At 34.3% G+C, this 13016-nt stretch overlaps 1 protein-coding gene across 4 annotated transcripts in view; it reads left to right on the plus strand.

Annotated features, from left to right (window-relative positions):
- Nucleotides 1-13016, plus strand: part of RIC1 (RIC1 homolog, RAB6A GEF complex partner 1) — a 143632-nt gene that overhangs the window by 34827 nt on the left and 95789 nt on the right. The window lies entirely within an intron of this gene.

The raw sequence follows: 13016 nt of genomic DNA on the forward strand, positions 1-13016 counted from the left end.
CCACATACCACATCCACCCTGCTGCCTGTTCGTGTTTAGACCATAAGCTAAGAATGGTTTTATATATTTAAATGATCAATACAAAGAATAATGTTTACTCTTGAAAATTATGTTATATTTAAATTTCAGTGTCTGTAAATAAAGTTTTATTGGAGCACAAAAATGCTCATTTATGTATTATGGCTTCTTTCAAGCTACACAGCAGATTGAGTTGAGTAGTTCTGACAGCAACCCTATTTGGTGCTTTTATTGCTCTGTTCAGTGCACTGTAAGTTATAGAAAACACAGTTAAAACTTCATAGCATTTCAAGTGCTATACATACTGCCATACTGTGACATTTTATATTATTTTTGATACTGGTACTTACTGACGATTGTTTGCTTGGCCTTTAGTCAGGCTCCTGAATCTTCTGCTAGACCACCTGTGCACTTCCTTGTAAAATCCAGTTTTAGCAAAGGACCCAACTATGTCAGTTTAGCAAAAACCCTTCATCCTCGATATCTGATCAGGTTCCTCGTCTTCTGTCATCCCCCGAGTGATATCTGATCATTCTGGCCTATTTTCAGCAAGGATCAGTGAGATCAGCTAGAATCCCCTTTACCTCTGATGTTTCATCTTAGTAATTTTCCATCCGCTGACCCCACCCCACCTTGCTCCTTGGCTATAAATTCCCACTTGCCCATGCTGTAATCAGAATTGAGCCCTACCTCTCTCCCTCGCAGTGGTCCCTGTACCTTTCACAATGGTCCTGAATAGTCTTTCTTAATGTGCTTTAAAAAGTACCATTGAATAATTTTTCTTTACTAATATTCATGTCAAAAGAACAAAAGAGAAAAATAGACTTTGAATGTCAAGATTTTAAAGCACATTGGACTGTGGATTATTTTATCATTGGATTAGATGGCAAAATATTGTGTTCATTATGTAATGACACTATAGCTATGCCTCAAAAAATAATATAAATTGACATTACCAGACTAAGCACTCATCACATTATTCCCAACTCACTGAAAATAATACAGTAAGAAAAATTAGAACATTTAAAGTGGAATATCTCATTACAGCAGAATTTCTCCACAAAAATAAAAAATGAATATGAAAGTGCATTCAAAGTAAGTTTGCTTGGTTCTTGATGAGTTGACAGATGTAATACTGCTCAGTTGTTTATTTGAATGGTGAATGCCAAGTGTGAAGTGACTGAGAATTAATTACTCTGTAAGAATTGATAGGCTTTGTGGAACAGCTCCAGTTGAAGAAAGTGCTCAAAGAAGTTGAGAAAACACTTTCAGTCTGAAGTTGAATCCACTAAGGTGTTTTTTACTTGATGGTCATAAACACGTGGAGCAGAAAAAGGCTTTGTTGGACAAATTTACAAGCTTGCAAAAATGTAAAACTTAAAACCTGTGATTATTGTAAGTTTTTGTCAGAGATAGAATATCCTGACTTGCTGTACACTACAGCTATTCAGTGTCTTTGGAGTGGTAGAGTTTTATTGGAAACTTTTTTAGCTCATGCCTGAAATTGACATTTTTCTGAATTTGAGGAACCACCCCTCCACCACTTAACAGACACTGAATGACTTTGAAAAATAAACTTTTGCTTCGGACTTGTTAAAGTTTGCTACTGAATTCAATCTGAAACTACCAGGCAAGCAGTAGTTATCTGTGAAACTTACATGTGGTGAAGTCATTTTGATAACAATATTGCTTGAATCACAAGTAAAGTTGGGGGGCTATTTATACCTCCAGTGCCGTCAGAAGTTAAGACAATAAGTAAAATCTCTATTCCCAAATGAAATTAGCAGTGGATATATTTTCTGAACTCAAACCACAGTTCCAATAGCATTTTTTGGACCTTGATGCAGGTGCAAAGGAAATGTCCATATTACAAAATCCAGTTGTGCAAAAGAGAGGTTTCTACATAATCTTGTATTGGAAATGATTAATCTGAAGTGTTAAAAGGCAAACGTGAAGGGAAGATTCTACTAGAATTCTATGATTGCCTACCAAGTGATTACTATATTTGATTAAAATCATGTGCTCATGGGTTGATATCAGTATTTGGCAGTACTTGTGTGAAACAGTATTTTCAAATATGAAATATGCGTGATCTCATCGTAGACCATTGATAGATGAGACTTTGCAGTTGATTTGTGATGGCAGGGAATGGTAACTTTAAATCCCAATTAATAATGTTATCCCCATTAAAAAATTGCTTTCTCATTAGTGGATGTGTGTTACCAAAAAAAAAAAAAGTTCAGTTATCATTACTATTTTTAGAATTTCGTAGCCATAAAATTTATGAAAACTTGTTTTCTCTCTGTATTAGTCATACCTTTTTATTTTTCTGTGTTTCTGATGCTTTGCCATCTTTGGGCCTTGCTCTCACTGGAGTGACTGCCCACTTCCAGGGCTAGACAATTCCTAGAGATAGTAAAGAACTTATGTACAAGTGAACTTCCATATCCAAACCAAGCAGTCTAAAGCACATAACCCCAACCACCTCCATTATTGACCTCTGACACTCTGGGTCACTATTCTCCTGCCCTCATTACCTCAGGGCCGGGGACCAGATAACTAGAGACCATCCCTATACCCCAGAGCCCACTGAATTATTAAAACTAGCCAGTACCAAGTCTCCTTACCCTGATTCACCCATTTCTTCCCATTCTTTTGTTATGATGGAAATCACAATAAAGCTCTTGCCCATGCTTTCCCCTTGCTTCTGCTTCTTCCTGACCCACCCTGGTACTTCCTCGTGTGGCTCTCTGTATGGCATGTCTTGTCCCCTCTTCTTTGGAACTGTGAGTAACAAACTGTTTTTTCAATGGCAATTGTTTCCTGATCTGTTGGCCTTACGATACCTGAATAATAATAGAACCTACATTTTAAAATACTCTTATTATATTAGTACCTACATAATATCCTTGGTTTTCCCTCTTGGCTCACAAAGCCTAAAAATACTCATATTTACTATCTGACCCTTTACAGAAAAAGTTTGCTGATCCTTATCTTACATGGTAAAGTCCAGGCGTCTTAGCATTGCATTTAAGGTCTTTTAGTCTCTAAAATTCACTTCATTACTTCTCTGATGTTATTTTTTCATTTTTGTTTTAAACAGACTTTTTTTAGCCAAACTGATTTTTTCATTATTCCTTGGAATATTCAGAAGAAAAAAATGACAAAATTTGTTGACTATTTATATGTAGAGGATAAATGAGCATGAGTAGTTAAAGACTACTGGTTTCAAGCTTAGGTGATTGAGTGAACGTTCTTGGCAATTAGTGAAAAAATATAAGAGGAAGAGCAAGTTCATGAAAAAAGATGATTTTTTGGATTTAGTCTCATAGGGTTTTGATTTATTACATCATTAATTTAAAAAAAATTGTTGTAAGATGTACATTGCATAAAAGTTGCATTTAAAATATTCAGTGTACAATTGTCAGTAGTTATACTCACATTGTTGTGCAGTCATCACTACTATCTGTTTTCTTCATCATCACCCCAAACAGCAACTTGGTAATTGTTAGCATAACCCTGCATTCCTAGTTTCCCCAGTTCTTGGTAACCTGTAATCAACTTTCTGTATTTGTGAATTTGCCTATTCTAGGTACCTCATATATGTGGAATCATATAATATTTGTCCTTTTGCATCTATCTTATTTCATTTAGCATAATATTTTCTAGGTTCATTCACATCGTGGTATGTATCAGAACTTTATTCCTTTTTATGGTGAAATAATATTTCATTGTATATGTAAACAATGTTTTGTTTATCCATTGATTGTTGATGGACATTTGAGTTGTTTCCAACTTTTGGCTATTGTAAATAATGCTGCATTGAATGTTGGCATACAGGTATTTCTGAGGGGTCACTGCTTAAAATTCTTTTGGGTATATACCCAGATGTGGAATTGCTGGTTCAAACTCCATGGAGGTTGCACCATTTTACATTCCCCTCCGGGATGCATGAGAGTTCCAATTTCTCCTCGTCCTTGTCTACACTAATAATTGCCATCCTAAAGGGTATGAAGTAGTATCTCATTGTAGTTTTGTTTGTTTGTTTGTTTTTTGTTTTTTTTAAGATGACCGGTAAGGTGATCTTAACCCTTGACTTGGTGTTGTCAACACCAGGCTCTCACAAGTGAGCCACAGGCTGGCCCCTTCTCATTGTAGTTTTAATTTGTATTTCCCTAATGACTAATGATGTTGATCATCTTTTCATGTGCTTATTGTTCATTCATGTATCCCTGGAGAAATGTCTGTTCACATTGTTTGCCCATTTTTAAATTGGATTTTTTTTTTATGTTGAGTTATGTATTCTTAATACTAACCTTTTATCAAATACATGATTTGCCAATGTTTTCTATTTATTCTGTGGGTTTTCTTTTCATTCTGCTCATAGTCCTCAGATGTACAAAAGTTAATTTTGATGAAATGCAGTTTATCTATTTTTTCTTTTATTGCCTGCGCTTTAGGTGTTGTATGCAAGAAATCATTGCCAAATCCAATGCCATTAAGATTTTCTCCTATGTTTTCTTCTAAGGGTTTTATAGTTTCAGCTTTTAAGTTTCGGTCTTTGATCCATTCTGAGTTAATTTTTGTAGATTGTGTAAGTTAAGGTCTAACTTCATTGTTTGCATGTAGATATCCAGTTGTCCCAGTATCATATGTTAAAGAACCATTCCTATTGAATGTTTTTGCAACCCTTTTTGAAAATCAATTGACCATTGACATTTGGGTTTATTTCTGGATACTCTATTCCATTGTTTTATATGTCTGTTCTTTTTCCAGTACTACACTGTTTTAATTACTGTTGCTTTGTAGTAAGTTTTGAAATCATGAAGTAGACTTTATTCTTATATTTTGAGATAGTTGTGGCTATTCTGCATCCCTTAGACTTAATATGAATTTTAGAATTGTTTTTTTGTAAAAATATCATTGGGAGTTTGGTATGAATTGCATTGAATCTGTAGATCCATTTGGGCAGTATTATCTTAATAGTCTCTCAACCCATGAACATGCAGTGTCTTTTCAATTATTTAGGTTTTTAATTTAAGCAGTGTTTTGTAGTTTCCAATGTACAAATCTTTTGCCTCAGATTAATTTTTTCCTAAGTTTTTCATTCTTTTTGATGTTATAAATAGAAGTATTTTTAAATTTTCTTTTAGGATTGTTCATTGCAAGTATATAACAGCTGATTTTTGTGTGTTAATTTTATGGCCTGCAGCTTCACTGACTTCATTTATTAGCTCGAAGAGGTGTTTTTTGTGGATTCTTTAGATCATATTATCAGTGATCAGCCATAATTTTACATCCTCTTTTCTCAAATTGGATGTCTTTTGTTTCCTTTTCCTGCCTAGTTGCTCTGGGTAGAGCTTCCAATATTGTGTTAAAGATAAGTGGCAAAAGTGGGCATAGTTATCTTTTTCCTGATCTCAAGGGGAAAGCTTTTAGTCTTTCACTATTGAGTGATATTTACTGTAGATTTTTTATATATGACCTTAATTATATTGAGAGTTTCTTTCTATTCCGAGTTTGTTGAGTGTTTATCATTGAAAGATTGTTGAATTTTGTCAAATGCTTTTCTCTGCCTCAACTGAGATAGTCATGTGGATTTTTCCTTTATTCTATTAATGTGGTGAATTATATTGATTTTTGTATATTGAACTATCCTTGCATTCTGGGAATAAATCCCACTTGGTCATGATGTATGAAGTGTTTTGTTGAAGATTTTTGCATCTATATTCATAAGGGATCTTGGTCTATAGTTTTCTTGTAGTTACTTTGTCTAGTTAAATCAGGGTTATGTTGGGTCCTACAGAATTAGTTAGGGAAGCGTTCCTTCCTCTTCAGTTTTTAATAGTCCCTGGAAAGATTGGTGTTAATTCTTTCAAATATTTGTTAGAATTCACCAGTGAAGCTATCTGCTCCTGGGCTTTTCTTTGCTGGAAAGTTTTTGATTACTGATTTAATCTCCTTACTATTTATAGATCTATTCAGATTTTCTACTTCTTTTTGCATCAGTTTTGATAGATTGTGTGTTTCTAGAAATTTGTTTATTTCATCTGGCTTATCTAATATTTAAAAATACAACTCTTCATAGTATTCTTATAATCTTTTTATTTGTGTAAAATTACTAGTAATGTTGCCACATTTCATTTCTGATTTTAGTAATTTGAGTCTTCTCCCTTTTTTCCTAATCTACCATTTGTCAGTTTTGTTGATCTTTCAAAGAAACAACTTAGTTTTCTGTTGTTTTTCTATTCTCTGTTGTATTTACTCTGCTGTAACCTTTATCTTTTTCTTCTGGATTGCTTTGTTCTTTGTTATCTAGTTACTTAATGTGCACATTATTATTAATTACTTAATAATAATTTTAATGTAAATTCATACGTTAAAAAAGACACATCTCAAATCAATAACATGCACATTAAGTAACTTAATAATAACTAACAATTATAATTAAGTAATTACTTAACATACACATTATTGACTTGAGATGTGTCTTTTTTAACGCAGACATTTACAGGTATAAATTTCCCTCTTAGCAGTACTTTTACTATATTTCCTAAGTTTTGCTATGTTGTATTTTCATTTTCATCTCTAGATAATTTCTAATTTCTCTTGTGATATCTTCTTTAATTGATTGGTTGTGTTGTTTATTTCTACTTGTGAATTTTTTAGTTTCTTTCTGTTATTGATTTCTAACATTCTGTCTTTGTGGTCAGAGAAGATACCTTCTAAAATATCTATCATTTAAAATCTATTGACGTTTGATATGTGACCTAATGTCTGTCTTGGAGGATGTCCCATGTTTACTTGAGAAAAATGTGTATTATGAAATTGTGGGTGAAGTGTTCTGTATATGTCTGTTAGGTCAAATTGTCTTATAGTATTGTTCAAATGTTTTATTTCCTTCTTGATCTTCTGTGTGGTTTTCTATCATATTGAAAGTTAGGTAATGAAGTCTGTAACTATTTTTGTAGAACTGTTTCTCCTTTCAGTTCTGTTAGTTTTGCTTCATATATGAGGGTACTTCAAAAAGACTGTTAAAATAATAGTTAAAAGGTAATACAAATCTTCATAGTATTCTCTTCTAGTCTTTTTATTTCTGTAAAATTACTAGTAATTTTGCCACTTTTCATTTCTGATTTTAGTAATTTGAGTTCCATGAACTGTTTGAAGTAACCTCATATTTTAGGGCCCCTTTGTTAGGTGTGTATATTTTTATAATTGTTATATCTTGTTGTATTGAATCTTTTGTCAACATGTCTTGTCTTTTGTCCCTGGGAACCTTTTTGATTTAAAGTCTATTTTGTCTGTCAATAATATATCCACTCCTGCTATTTTGGTTACTGTTTACATGGGATATCTTTCTTCATTCTTTGACTCTTGACCTCTTTGTGCCCTTATATCTGAAGTAAACAGCATATTGATGGATTCTGGGTTGGTTATTTCCCCTCAAATTCCATCTTCCAGTGTCTTACTTTTAATAGTAGAGTTTAATCCATTTACATCTAATGTGACTACTGATAAAGGACTTACTCCTGCCATTTAACTATTTGTTTTCTTTGTGTCTTTTTTTTTATTGTTCCTCAGTTCCTCCATTACTGCCCTTTTTTAGTAATTAGTTGATATATTGTAGTGTACCATTTTGACTTTTTTCTTCTTTTTCTGTATTTTTTATTATCTTATTGTTTACCTTGGGCATTAGATTTAATATTTTATAACAATCTAGTTTGAATAATATCGGTTCTGTTTCAGTAGTACACAAACGCTCTGTTCCTATACATCTCTGTACCTTTATGTTATTGTCAATGATTACATACATCTTCATACATTTAGTACCCATTAACATAGGTTTATAATTATTATTTATGCATTTCCCTTTTAAATCATAGAGGAAAAAGAGGCAAGTTGTAAACCAAACCAAAAGTACATTGATACTGGCTTTTATATTTATATATGAAATTCCTTCACTCTAGTGTTCTTACATTTTTTTCTTAGTCTTCGAGTTATTATCTAATGTCTTTATTTCAGCCTGCAGGACTTTCTTCAGGAACACTGGTAACAAACTCCCTCAGCTTTTGTTTATTTGTTTTTTTTTTTTTTTTTTTTATAATTACAGATTCTGTTATTATTTTTATAATAATATTCCTTTTTCATTTCACAAATTATAGATTTCCTTACATCCAGTTGTCTTTTTTTTTCTTTTTTTTTTTTTAATTTTATTTTGTCGATATACATTGTAGCTGATTATTGCTCCCCATCACCAAAACCTCCCTCCCTTCTCCCTTCCCCCCTCCCCCCCAACAATGTCCTTTCTGTTTGCTTGTTGTATCAACTTCAAATAATTGTGGTTGTTATATCTTCTTCCCCCCCCCCCCGGTTTGTGTGTGTGTGTGTGTGTGTATGTGTGTGTGTGAATTTATATATTAATTTTTAGCTCCCTCCAGTAAGTGAGAACATGTGGTATTTCTCTTTCTGTGCCTGACTTGTTTCACTTAATATAATTCTCTCAAGGTCCATCCATGTTGTTGCAAATGGCAGTATTTCATTCGTTTTTATAGCTGAGTAGTATTCCATTGTGTAGATGTACCACATTTTCCGTATCCACTCATCTGATGATGGGCATTTGGGCTGGTTCCAACTCTTGGCTATTGTAAAGAGTGCTGCGATGAACATTGGGGAACAGGTATACCTTCGACTTGATGATTTCCATTCCTCTGGGTATATTCCCAACAGTGGGATGGCTGGGTCGTATGGTAGATCTATTTGCAATTGTTTAAGGAACCTCCATACCATTTTCCATAGAGGCTGCACCATTTTGCAGTCCCACCAACAATGTATGAGAGTTCCTTTTTCTCCGCAGCCTCGCCAGCATTTATCGTTCATAGTCTTTTGGATTTTAGCCATCCTAACTGGGGTTAGATGGTATCTCAATGTGGTTTTGATTTGCATTTCCCGGATGCTGAGTGATGTTGAGCATTTTTTCATATGTCTGTTGGCCATTTGGATATCTTCGTTAGAGAAATGCCTACTTAGCTCTTTTGCCCATTTTTTAATTGGGTTGCTTGTTTTCTTCTTGTACAGTTGTTTGAGTTCCTTATATATTCTGGATATTAATCCTTTGTCAGATGTATATTTTGCAAATATTTTCTCCCACTCTGTTGGTTGTCCTTTAACTCTTTTAATTGTTTCTTTTGCTGTGCAGAAGCTTTTTAGTTTGATATAATCCCATTTGTTTATTTTTCCTTTGGTTGCCCGTGCTTTTGGGGTCGTATTCATGAAGTCTGTGCCCAGTCCTATTTCCTGAAGTGTTTCTCCTATGTTTTCTTTAAGAAGTTTTATTGTCTCAGGGTGTATATTTAAATCCTTAATCCATTTTGAGTTGATTTTAGTATACGGTGAGAGGTATGGATCTAGTTTCATTCTCCTGCATATCGATATCCAGTTATCCCAGCACTACTTGCTGAAGAGGCAGTCCCTTCCCCAGTGAATAGGCTTGGTGCCTTTGTCAAAGATCAGATGGAAGTAAGTGTGTGGGTTGATTTCTGGATTCTCTATTCTATTCCATTGGTCAGTGTGTCTGTTTGTATGCCAGTACCATACTGTTTTGGTTATTATAGCTTTGTAGTATAGCTTAAAGTCAGGTAGTGTTATACCTCCAGCTTTATTTTTTTTGCTCAGCATTGCTTTGGCTATTCGTGGTCTCTTATTGTTCCATATAAATGTCTGAATAGTTTTTTCCATTTCTGAGAAAAATGTCTTTGGAATTTTGATGGGGATTGCATTGAATTTGTATATCACTTTGGGTAGTATGGACATTTTCACTATGTTGATTCTTCCAGTCCAAGAGCATGGGATATCTTTCCATCTTCTTGTATCCTCTCTAATTTCTCTCAGCAGTGGTTTGTAGTTCTCATTATAGAGATTTTTCACCTCCTTGGTTAACTCAATTCCTAAGTATTTTATTTTTTTGGTGGCTATTGTAAATGGGCAGGCTTTCTTGATTTCTCCTTCTGCATGTTCACTATTGGAGAAAAGAAATGCTACTGATTTTTGTGTGTTGATTTTGTATCCTGCTACTGTGCTGAAATCATTTATCAATTCCAAGAGTTTTTTTGTTGAGGTTTTAGGCTGTTCGATATATAGGATCATGTCATCTGCAAACAGGGACAGTTTGACTTCATCTTTTCCAATCTGGATGCCCTTTATTGCCTTCTCTTCTCTGATTGCTCTGGCTAGTACTTCCAAACACTATGTTGAATAGGAGTGGTGAGAGTGGGCATCCTTGTCTAGTGCCTGTTCTTAAAGGAAAAGCTTTCAGCTTTTCCCCATTCAGGATGATATTGGCAGTGGGTTTGGCATATATGGCTTTAATTATGTTGAGATACTTTCCCTCTATACCTAACTTATAGAGGGTCTTTGTCATGAATGAGTGCTGAACTTTATCAAATGCTTTTTCAGCATCTATAGAGATGATCATATGGTCCTTGTGTTTGAGTTTATTAATATGGTGTATCACATTTATTGATTTGCGTATGTTGAACCAACCTTGCATCCCTGGGATGAATCCCACTTGATCGTGATGAATAATTTTTCGTATGTGTTGCTGTATTCTGTTTGCTAGTATTTTAGTGAGGATTTTTGCATCTATATTCATCAAGGATATCGGCCTGTAGTTTTCTTTTTTGGTTATATCTTTACCTGGTTTTGGTATCAGGATGATGTTTGCTTCATAGAATGAGTTTGGGAGATTTGCGTCCGTTTCAATCTTTTGGAATAGTTTGTAAAGAATCGGTGTCAATTCCTCTTTGAATGTTTGGTAAAATTCTGCTGTGAATCCATCTGGTCCTGGGCTTTTCTTTGTTGGGAGCCTTCTGATAACAGCTTCAATCTCCTTTATTGTTATTGGTCTGTTCAAATTTTCTACGTCTTCATGGTTCAGTTTTGGGAGCTTGTGTGTGTCCAGAAATTTATCCATTTCCTCCAGATTTTCAAATTTGTTGGCGTATAGTTGTTTATAGTAGTCTCGAATGATTCCTTGTATTTCAGATGAATCAGTTGTAATATCGCCTTTTTCATTTCTAATTTTTGTTATTTGAGTCTTCTCTCTTCTTTTTTTTGTTAGCCATGCTAATGGTTTGTCAATTTTATTTATCTTTTCCAAAAACCAACTTTTTGATTCGTTGATCTTTTGAATTGTTTTTTGGTTTTCAATTTCATTCAGTTCTGCTCTGATCTTAATGATTTCTTTCCGTCTGCTAACTTTAGGATTGGATTGTTCTTGTTTTTCTAGTTCTTTAAGGTGAAGTGTTAGGTTGTTCACTTGCCATCTTTCCATTCTTCTGAAGTGAGCATTTAATGCAATAAATTTTCCCCTCAATACTGCTTTTGCAGTATCCCACAGGTTTTGGTATTATGTATCATTGTTTTCATTAGTTTCAATAAACTTTTTGATTTCCTGCTTGATTTCTTCTTGGACCCATATGTCATTAAGTAGAATGCTGTTTAATTTCCATGTGTTTGTATAGTTTCCAGAGGTTCGTTTGTTATTAATTTCTAGTTTTAATCCATTGTGGTCTGAGAAGATACATGGGATAATTCCAATTTTTTTGAATTTATTGAGACTTGATTTGTGACCTAATATGTGATCTATCCTGGAGAATGATCCATGTGCTGATGAGAAGAATGAATATTCTGAGGTTGTTGGGTGGAATGTTCTGTAGATATCTGCCAATTCCAATTGGTCTAGAGTCTTGTTTAGATCTTGTATTTCTCTACTGATTCTTTGCCTAGATGATCTGTCTAATATTGACAGTGGAGTGTTCAGGTCCCCTGCTATTATGGTATTAGTGTCTATTTCCTTCTTTAGGTCTAATAGAGTTTGTTTTATAAATCTGGCTGCTCCAACATTGGGTGCGTACATATTTATGATTGTTATGTCTTCTTGATGGATCAGTCCTTTTATCATTAAGTAGTGTCCCTCATTGTCTCTTTTTATGGTTTTTAGTTTAAAGTCTATTTTGTCAGATATAAGAATAGCCACTCCAGCTCGTTTTTCTTTTCTGTTTGCATGGTAAATCTTTTTCCATCCTTTCACTCTTAGTCTGTGTGAATCTTTATGGGTGAGGTGGGTCTCTTGTAGGCAGCATATAGTTGGGTCGTCCTTTTTGATCCAGTCAGCCAGTCTGTGTCTTTTAATTGGGGAATTTAAGCCTTTAACATTAAGAGTTGTTATTGAAAGGTGTTGATTTATTCCTAGCATTTTATTGGTTGTTTGGTTGTCTTAGGTGTCTTTTGTTCCTTGCTTTCTGATTTACTGTTTGGTTTCTTTGTTTGTTGGTTCCTTAGGTTGTAGATAGTGTTTTTGTTAGCTTGTTTTCTCTTCATGAATGCCATTTTTATTGTACTAGCGGGTTTAGATTTTTCTTAGGTTTTTATGGCAGTGGTAGTTATTTTTCAGGAACCAAACCCAGTACTCCCTTGAGGATTTCTTGTAAGGGTGGTCTTGTGGTAGTGAACTCCCGCAGTTTTTGTTTGTCTGAGAAATATACTATTTGCCCTTCATTTCGGAAGGATAGCCTTGCAGGGTAGAGTATTCTTGGCTGGCAATCTTTGTCTTTTAGTATTTTGAAAATATCATCCCATTCCTTTCTAGCTTTTAGGGTTTGTGATGAAAAGTCTGATGTTAACCTGATTGGGGCTCCCTTATAGGTGATTTGACGCTTCTCTCTTGCAGCTTTTAAGATTCTCTCTTTGTCTCTGAGTTTTGCCAATTTGACTATGACATGTCTTGGAGAAGGCCTTTTGGGGTTGAATACGTTTGGAGATCGTTGAGCTTCCTGGATCTGAAGATCTGTGATTTTTCCTATACCTGGGAAGTTTTCTGCCACTATTTTGTTGAATATGTTTTCAATGGAATCTCCATTTTCCTCCCCTTCTGGAATACCCATGACTCGGATATTTGAGCGCTTGAGGTTGTCTGATATCTCTCTCAGATTTTCTTC

Source organism: Cynocephalus volans, chromosome 16 (assembly GCF_027409185.1).
Source record: "Cynocephalus volans isolate mCynVol1 chromosome 16, mCynVol1.pri, whole genome shotgun sequence".
NCBI classification, from domain to species: Eukaryota; Metazoa; Chordata; class Mammalia; order Dermoptera; family Cynocephalidae; genus Cynocephalus; species Cynocephalus volans.